A 7,548-nucleotide genomic window follows, 5' to 3' on the forward strand; every position below is an offset into this window, starting at 1 on the left:
CCTTGACCTTGTGTTGCATGCATGTGTGTTTGGTTGATTTATGATTCATTTGGTATGTATTATCATTCATTCAAAAGGCATGTAATAATTATTCAATTGGTTTGTAATTATATTCATTTGGCTATGTAATTTATTTTATATTTGGTATGTAAAATAGATTAGGTTGTATTTCATTTTCTAGACAAAATGTATTAGGATATATTTTGTAATAAAATGAAGATACAAGATGAAGACTTGGAAGAACACAAGAAGGAGCATTTGGATGCAAGATTTAGTGGGAGATTTGAAATCTCCTACTTTGTATTTTAACCCCTTAACCGGTGACATTTGTTTTCGGCTAAACAAATGTCTACCAAAATGGCTAGATTGTGAACATATTGTTTTGCATGCTTGGTTGTTATTGTATGATTGTGGATTGTATGTTTGTATGCTACAAGTTAATCACACATGTAAACTACAAACAAAACCAAAATTTAATTGGTTAAATTAGACGTTATTAACAACATGCAAAACGACAATTTAAATGGTTAAATTGAAATGGTAAAAGGACATTAATAAACGGTTATTAAGAACATGATAAGGATCATACATATGAAATGGTTTATAACTAGTAATTGGTTTACTAAAAGGACATGAAAATAGGTTTTTCATAAAACACTACACACCAAATGCATGTTGGTGTATAGCATTTTGTTTTCTAAAACTAGAATGTAGAAAACATAAAATCCCTTTAACTAATACAAGGTAAACAAGTTAAACGCCATCCTTTTGTGGAAACACTTAGACATATTAGGAATCTCTTGATGGGATAAAGGTCACCTAACCGTCATGAGTGAACTAATATGAATAAGGTACACTTTGCATACATGTGGGATAAAGGTCACCTAACCACTTGTATGTTAAGTCTACATGTCTACACAAGTAGGACGACTTGATTTGGGAATCATGAACTTAGGGTCACCGAAGCATGAGGAACAGATAGGCGTTGATGGGATTAATATGCCATGTAAAAGGATTGCATGATCCCATAAAATTAGAAGTTGCAAAAGGATTGCAATTGTCATTATGACTACCTAGCTAAATCAAATGACGGGATAAAGGTCACCTAACCGGAATTTGACTTACCGTTGGATTCTAATATTTAAATAAAAAAAATTAAAAGGGTATTGTTTATTAAATCTAAAATCGATACTTAAACGAACCTTGTTAATTTTGTAGATGGCCGCCAATAACAACAACAACATTCCAAACGCACCACTTAACCTAAACCACCTATCATTAAGGTCTCTCTTAGAGAAAGACAAACTCAACCATACCAACTTTATGGATTGGTTCCGCAATCTTTGGATTGTCCTCAAACAAGAGGATAAAGCGTATGTACTTGAGGACCCCATTCCCGATCAACCGGATGAGAATGATGTGGAGGCAATGGCCTCTTACGATAAGTATTGCCACGACTCCCTTCAAGTCTCATGCCTAATGCTTGGGACTATGATTCCCGAACTCCAAAAGGATTTCGAGCATCATAGTGCATACGACATGATAACGCAATTGAAGGAGATGTTCCTCCAACAAGCACGTGTCGAGCGCTTCGAAACGGTTCGGGCGCTACATGCTTGTCGTATGGACGATACCCAATCGGTTTCATCTTATGTACTTAAGATGAAAAGCCTTATCGATCGTGCTAACCGTCTTAACCTAAACATATCTAATGAGTTAGCCACCGATCTTATCCTTAACTCCCTATCAAAAAGGTTTGATCAATTTGTAATTAATTACAATATGAATGGGATGGATAAGAGCATAGGTGAGCTTCACGGTATGCTTAGAACGGCGGAAACTAGCATGGGTAAAAGGGCTTTACCCGTGTTAGCAATCGATCAAGGTGGGTCCAAAGGTAACACCTCTAAGCCAAAGGTGGCTAAGAAAAAAGCACCCGCCCATCAAGGCAAAGGGAAGGGGAAGATGGTTGCCCCAACCATCAACAAGGCTAAGAAGCAAAAGGTAGCCGAGAAGGCAAACCCCAAGGAAGACCCATGTTTCGGTTGCGGTGAGATGGGTCATTGGAAACGAAACTATCCGGTCTACCTTAAGGAGTTGAAGGAGAAGAGGGATGTGGGGCAAACCTCAGGTAATATATATATGGTATATATATAGCTTAGTATTACTTCTTCTAATACATGGGTATTAGACACGGGATGTGGAACTCATATTTGCAATTCTTTGCAGGGGTTCAAAAGAAGTAACAAGCAAACGGGAACATCAAGTCTCTTCATGGGGAATGGAGCTAAAGTGCAAGTGAAGGCTCAAGGAGACTTTGTGTTAAAGCTTCCAAGTGGTTTGGAACTTATTTTGAAAGATGTTTTGTATGCACCCGATTTATGTCGAAACATTATTTCCATTTCCCGTTTGAAACAATGTGGTTTTAATCCTAATTTTGTTAATGATGATATCCATATTTATTTAGATAATGTATTCTATTTCAAGGCTTCACCTTCAAATGGAATTTATGAATTGGTTCATGATGACACATCATCTAGTAGCTCAATGTACCATACAAGCACCAAGAAACTCAAAAGGGATTTGAGTGATTCCTACTTATGGCATTGTCGCCTTGGTCACATAAACAAGAACCGAATACATACACTTCAAAAGAATGGACTTTTGAAATCAAATGAAATGGATTCGTTTGAAGTATGTGAATCTTGTTTACAAGGCAAGATGACTAAAGCACCTTTCAAAGGGACCTATGAAAGGGCTAAAGATTTATTGGGATTAATACATTCGGATGTATGTGGACCCTTTAAACCCATGACTAGGAATGGTGAAAGATACTTTGTTACTTTCATTGATGACTTTAGTCGTTTCGGATATGTCTACTTATTAAGACACAAGGACGAAACGTTTGAAGCATTCAAAGAATATCAAAACGAAGTACAAAATCAACTCAATAGGACAATTAAGGTACTTCGTACCGATAGAGGAGGTGAATACCTAAGCGATGCCTTCCAAGATCATCTTAGGAGTTGTGGGATTATCTCACAACTTACTCCACCCGGAACACCCCAACTTAATGGAGTTTCCGAAAGGAGGAACCGAACCCTAATGGATATGGTTCTATCTATGATGGCAAGAAGCTCGTTACCTCTATCATTTTGGGGTTATTGTCTAAGCTCCGCGGCTCGTATTTTAAATATGGCCCCAACCAAGAAAGTGGAACGAACTCCTCACGAGATGTGGTTTGGTAAACCTCCATCTATATCATACTTAAAGGTATGGGGATGTGAAGCTTATCCTAAGCGTTACGTCACTAATAAGTTGAATGCTCGATCCACGAAGTGTATCTTCATAGGATATCCCAAGGATGATAGGGGATACTATTTCTATGATCCATCCGAGCAGAATGTATTTGTTGCTCGGAAGGCGGAATTCCTTGAAACTAAGTTCCTAATGGAAGGAAATAGTGAAAGGAAGATAGATCTTGAAGAGGATCAAGATCAAGTAGATGATACATAATTGGTTGACACTAGCACTCAACATGAAATTGTTGATAGTGATCAAATGAATGATCAAAATACACAAGACATTCGTAGATCTGGTAGGATTAGCAATCCTCCTGAGAGATATGGGTTTCTCATAGATGGTTGCTATACGGTTGATTTGGATGAACCAACAAACTACCAAGATGCTTTATCAAGGATTGATAAAGATAAATGGCAGGAAGCCATGAACGCCGAGATGCAATCCATGTATGAAAACCAAGTGTGGGAACTTGTTGAGCAACCTCCTAGCTCTAAGCTAGTTGATTGCAAATGGCTTTTCAAAATGAAAACCGACATACATGGAAACTTGGATACATATAAAGCTAGACTTGTTGCAAAAGGTTTCACTCAAACTCAAGGGGTTGATTATGATGAAACTTTCTCGCCTGTGGCAATGCTAAAGTCTATTAGGATATTATTTGCCATTGCTGCTCACTACGACTATGAAATATGGCAAATGGATGTCAAAACCGGTTTCCTAAATGGATATCTTATGGAAGATGTCTATATGGTCCAGCCTGAAGGTTTTGTTGATCCAAAATATCCTAAAAGGGTATGCAAGTTAAAGAAGTCAATCTGCGGATTGAAACAAGCATCTAGAATGTGGAATCATCGTTTTAATGAGGAAGCCGAGAAATTTGGCTTCATTAAAAATGGTGATGAAGCTTGTGTATATAAGAAAGCTAGTGGGAGCACTATCATGTTCCTTGTACTATATGTGGATGATATATTATTATTTGGGAATAATATTACCACAATGCAAGGAGTCAAAACTTGGCTAAAGAGTTGCTTCTCCATTAAGGATCTTGGAGATGCACAATACATATTGGGGATAGGGATCTATAGGAATAGATCCAAGAGATTGATAGGTTTAAGTCAAAGTACATACATTGATAAAATCTTGAAAAGGTTCAAGATGGAAAACTCTAAGAGAGGTTTGGTACCTATTCAAAAGGGAACCGTTCTCAGTTCATCTCAGTGTCCTGCCACGAAAGATGAACAAGAGAGAATGAAGAAAGTCCCATACGCATCTGCTATTGGGTCTATCATGTATGCAATGATATGTACTAGACCGGATGTGTCATGCGCTCTAAGCTTGACAAGTAGATACCAGAACAACCCAGGAAACAGTTATTGGATTGCTGTTAAAAGTATATTGAAATACCTCAGGAGAACTAAGGATATGTTTCTAATATATGGGTCTGGTGAGGAGGAACTCGCCGTAAAAGGTTACGTGGACGCGAGTTTCCAAACTGATCGAGATGACTCTCGATCACAATCCGGTTATGTCTTCATGTTAAATGGTGGTGCGGTCTCTTGGAAGAGTTCGAAACAGGAGGTTGTTGCGTTATCCACTACAGAGTCGGAGTACATTGCCGCCTCATTGGCAGCTCAGGAAGCTGCATGGATGAAGAAATTCATCGACGACTTAGGAGTGGTCCCTTCCATTCAGGACCCTCTTGAGATCTTTTGTGACAACGAGGGTGCGATTGCTCAAATCAAGGAACCTCGTTCTCATCAAAAGACTCGTCACATTGAGCGGAGATTCAACTACATCAGGGATGAGGTTGAGAAGGGAAAGATATGTATTCACAAAGTTCACACAGATCAAAATGTTGCGGATCCACTCACGAAGCTTTTACATGGGCCAAAACATGAGGGACATGTTTGTGCATTGGGGCTTCGATATTCTAGTGATTGGAAATGATCCATTTTATGTATTGTAACGGAACGAATTAGTTCAAACTCATTAATATAATTATGGTATTAATTTAATTATGAGTCATGTTCAAATTTTGCATATTTTATCCATGAATAAACTATTATTCTAAATTTCGTAGTCGATCACATTTGTGGGAACAAGTGTGAGGTTTAGACTATTATGAACTCGGATTGGTATACATTCAGGTTGAATGTGGGGCAAGGTTGCAACCAAGGTTCATAGATATTTGTGGGATACAAATATTGGAAGACCCGCTCTCAAGAATTACTGTATAGAGCCTTTGTGGTTGATCACATGTAATCTTGAGTAAAGGAGAATATCATTGTATCCTCTGACCTGAGATACATATTGGGTTCGGATATTCACCAAGTACTGTGCCTTGATTCTTTCCTTCGCTATTCTGAAACATGGTAGTACATAAGGAAGAACTCAGGTATATTACAAAGTGTATATCTAGGATGTATGTAGTCAAGATGGAATTTGTCCCTCTTATTCGTTGAGAGTCAGATGTCTAAGGCCTGAAAAGTTAAATCTATAAGAGAGTGATCACTCTGTATCTCTTGGATTTAACATGACATCTAGGACAAAAGGAAATAATGAAAGATTCACCTAATCATATTCGAGATGGAACTCGAAAGGGATGATGTTATTGAAGGGCACAAAGTCATAACATATTAGGGGTGATGGACGGTGTGTTAGGCTGTATCCATCACTTGCATTAATTTCTTATGTTTCTCGTGCAAGTGGGAGATTGAAGGTATTTCGTATGCCCGAGAGACATATTAAATTAACGTGGCTGACGTGTTATGATCCAAGTCGGGTCATACCCAATAACAAACTTACCGACACCTTATTCGTCTTTGATCTTAACGATTGAATCGTTGATTAAATACGCGACACTTGAACTTTGAGAAAAATGGTTTTCTTAAATATTACTTGGTGTATATATATATATATATATATATATATATATATATATATATATATATATATATAAATTATGGAATAATTTATGTAATATGGAATTAATTATTTATGGGTTAAATAATTAATTAATTTATGTTACATTTATATAAATTGGTTTTATATAAATAAAATGTACATAAATAAAATTGCAAGTTTATAAAATGTGCATTATAAATATATGGAAGTTTTATATAAACATATAACTTGTTTAAAACTAATTAATTTAAACAAAAGATGGAGTGGCCTTGGAGTTGTAAGTAAGCATGCTAAAGACTCCAACACTTGTCCATACTTTCCCACTTCCATATACATGCACTTTGACTCCTTGGTGGAAAAACATACTTGCAAAATACATCAAAAAAACTGCACAAAAGACTCCCATTCTGCTGCTGCTGGCCGTGGGGTTTAGGGAGCAAGAAGGGGTTCAAAATTTGGTTTTGTAAGTTTAATTCAAGTGTTAATTAAATCCTAACCAAAGTACAAGGTGTTGGTTACAAGTTTGGGGTATAATCTCTTGAGGTTTCATCCATTTGAAGCTCCATTCAACATCATCATCTTCATCACTTTCAACTAGCTTGGAATAGGTATAACATCTTATTCTTGCTTGTAGTTTGTAAGCTTATTTCTCAACTTGATCCTTTTCTTGGGATTTAACTTTTATATGGTTAAAGATATACAAGTTTCAATTGGTAATTTTACATGCTTCCGCTTTGAATGATTCTTAAAAAGGTTTTAAGTATTATGAAACTTGTTAAATCCCAACAAGTACAAATCCCATCGACTCACCTAATAATAATGAAGAGTCGAATATATATTGGGAAGATTCACAAATTCCCGAAGAGGAACTGGAAGAAGAGGAACCGGAAGAAGAGGAACCGGAAGAAGAAGAGGTTCCAGAGGAGGAAATATTAGGAACCACAGAAAATCAGATAAATAAAAGAAAATCCTCAACCAATGGACCAAAGTTAAAAATGGTCAATGGTGTTTCCGCCGAGGAAGCAAAATATTGGGAAAATTACCAATTTTCTGATGAATCGGACCCCGATGAGGATTTCGATGATGTTATAGAAATTACCCCGACTGAATTTGAAAAAGCAAAAGAAAACAATAAGGGAAAAGGCATCAAAATAGAGAAACCTAATTCCAACGCCGATGAACTTTATGTTAACATGAAATATCCCGATGGGAAATACCGTCCACACCCGTATTTTTTAAGTTTTAACTATAACCCGAGGACATCTAAGACACCTGATTTTTCTAAACAATTTGTAAAAACAACGGCTCGTATTAGGAGAGCACCATATATCCCTAGAAAAT

The sequence above is a fragment of the Rutidosis leptorrhynchoides genome, chromosome 1, assembly GCF_046630445.1.
Source record: "Rutidosis leptorrhynchoides isolate AG116_Rl617_1_P2 chromosome 1, CSIRO_AGI_Rlap_v1, whole genome shotgun sequence".
NCBI classification, from domain to species: Eukaryota; Viridiplantae; Streptophyta; class Magnoliopsida; order Asterales; family Asteraceae; genus Rutidosis; species Rutidosis leptorrhynchoides.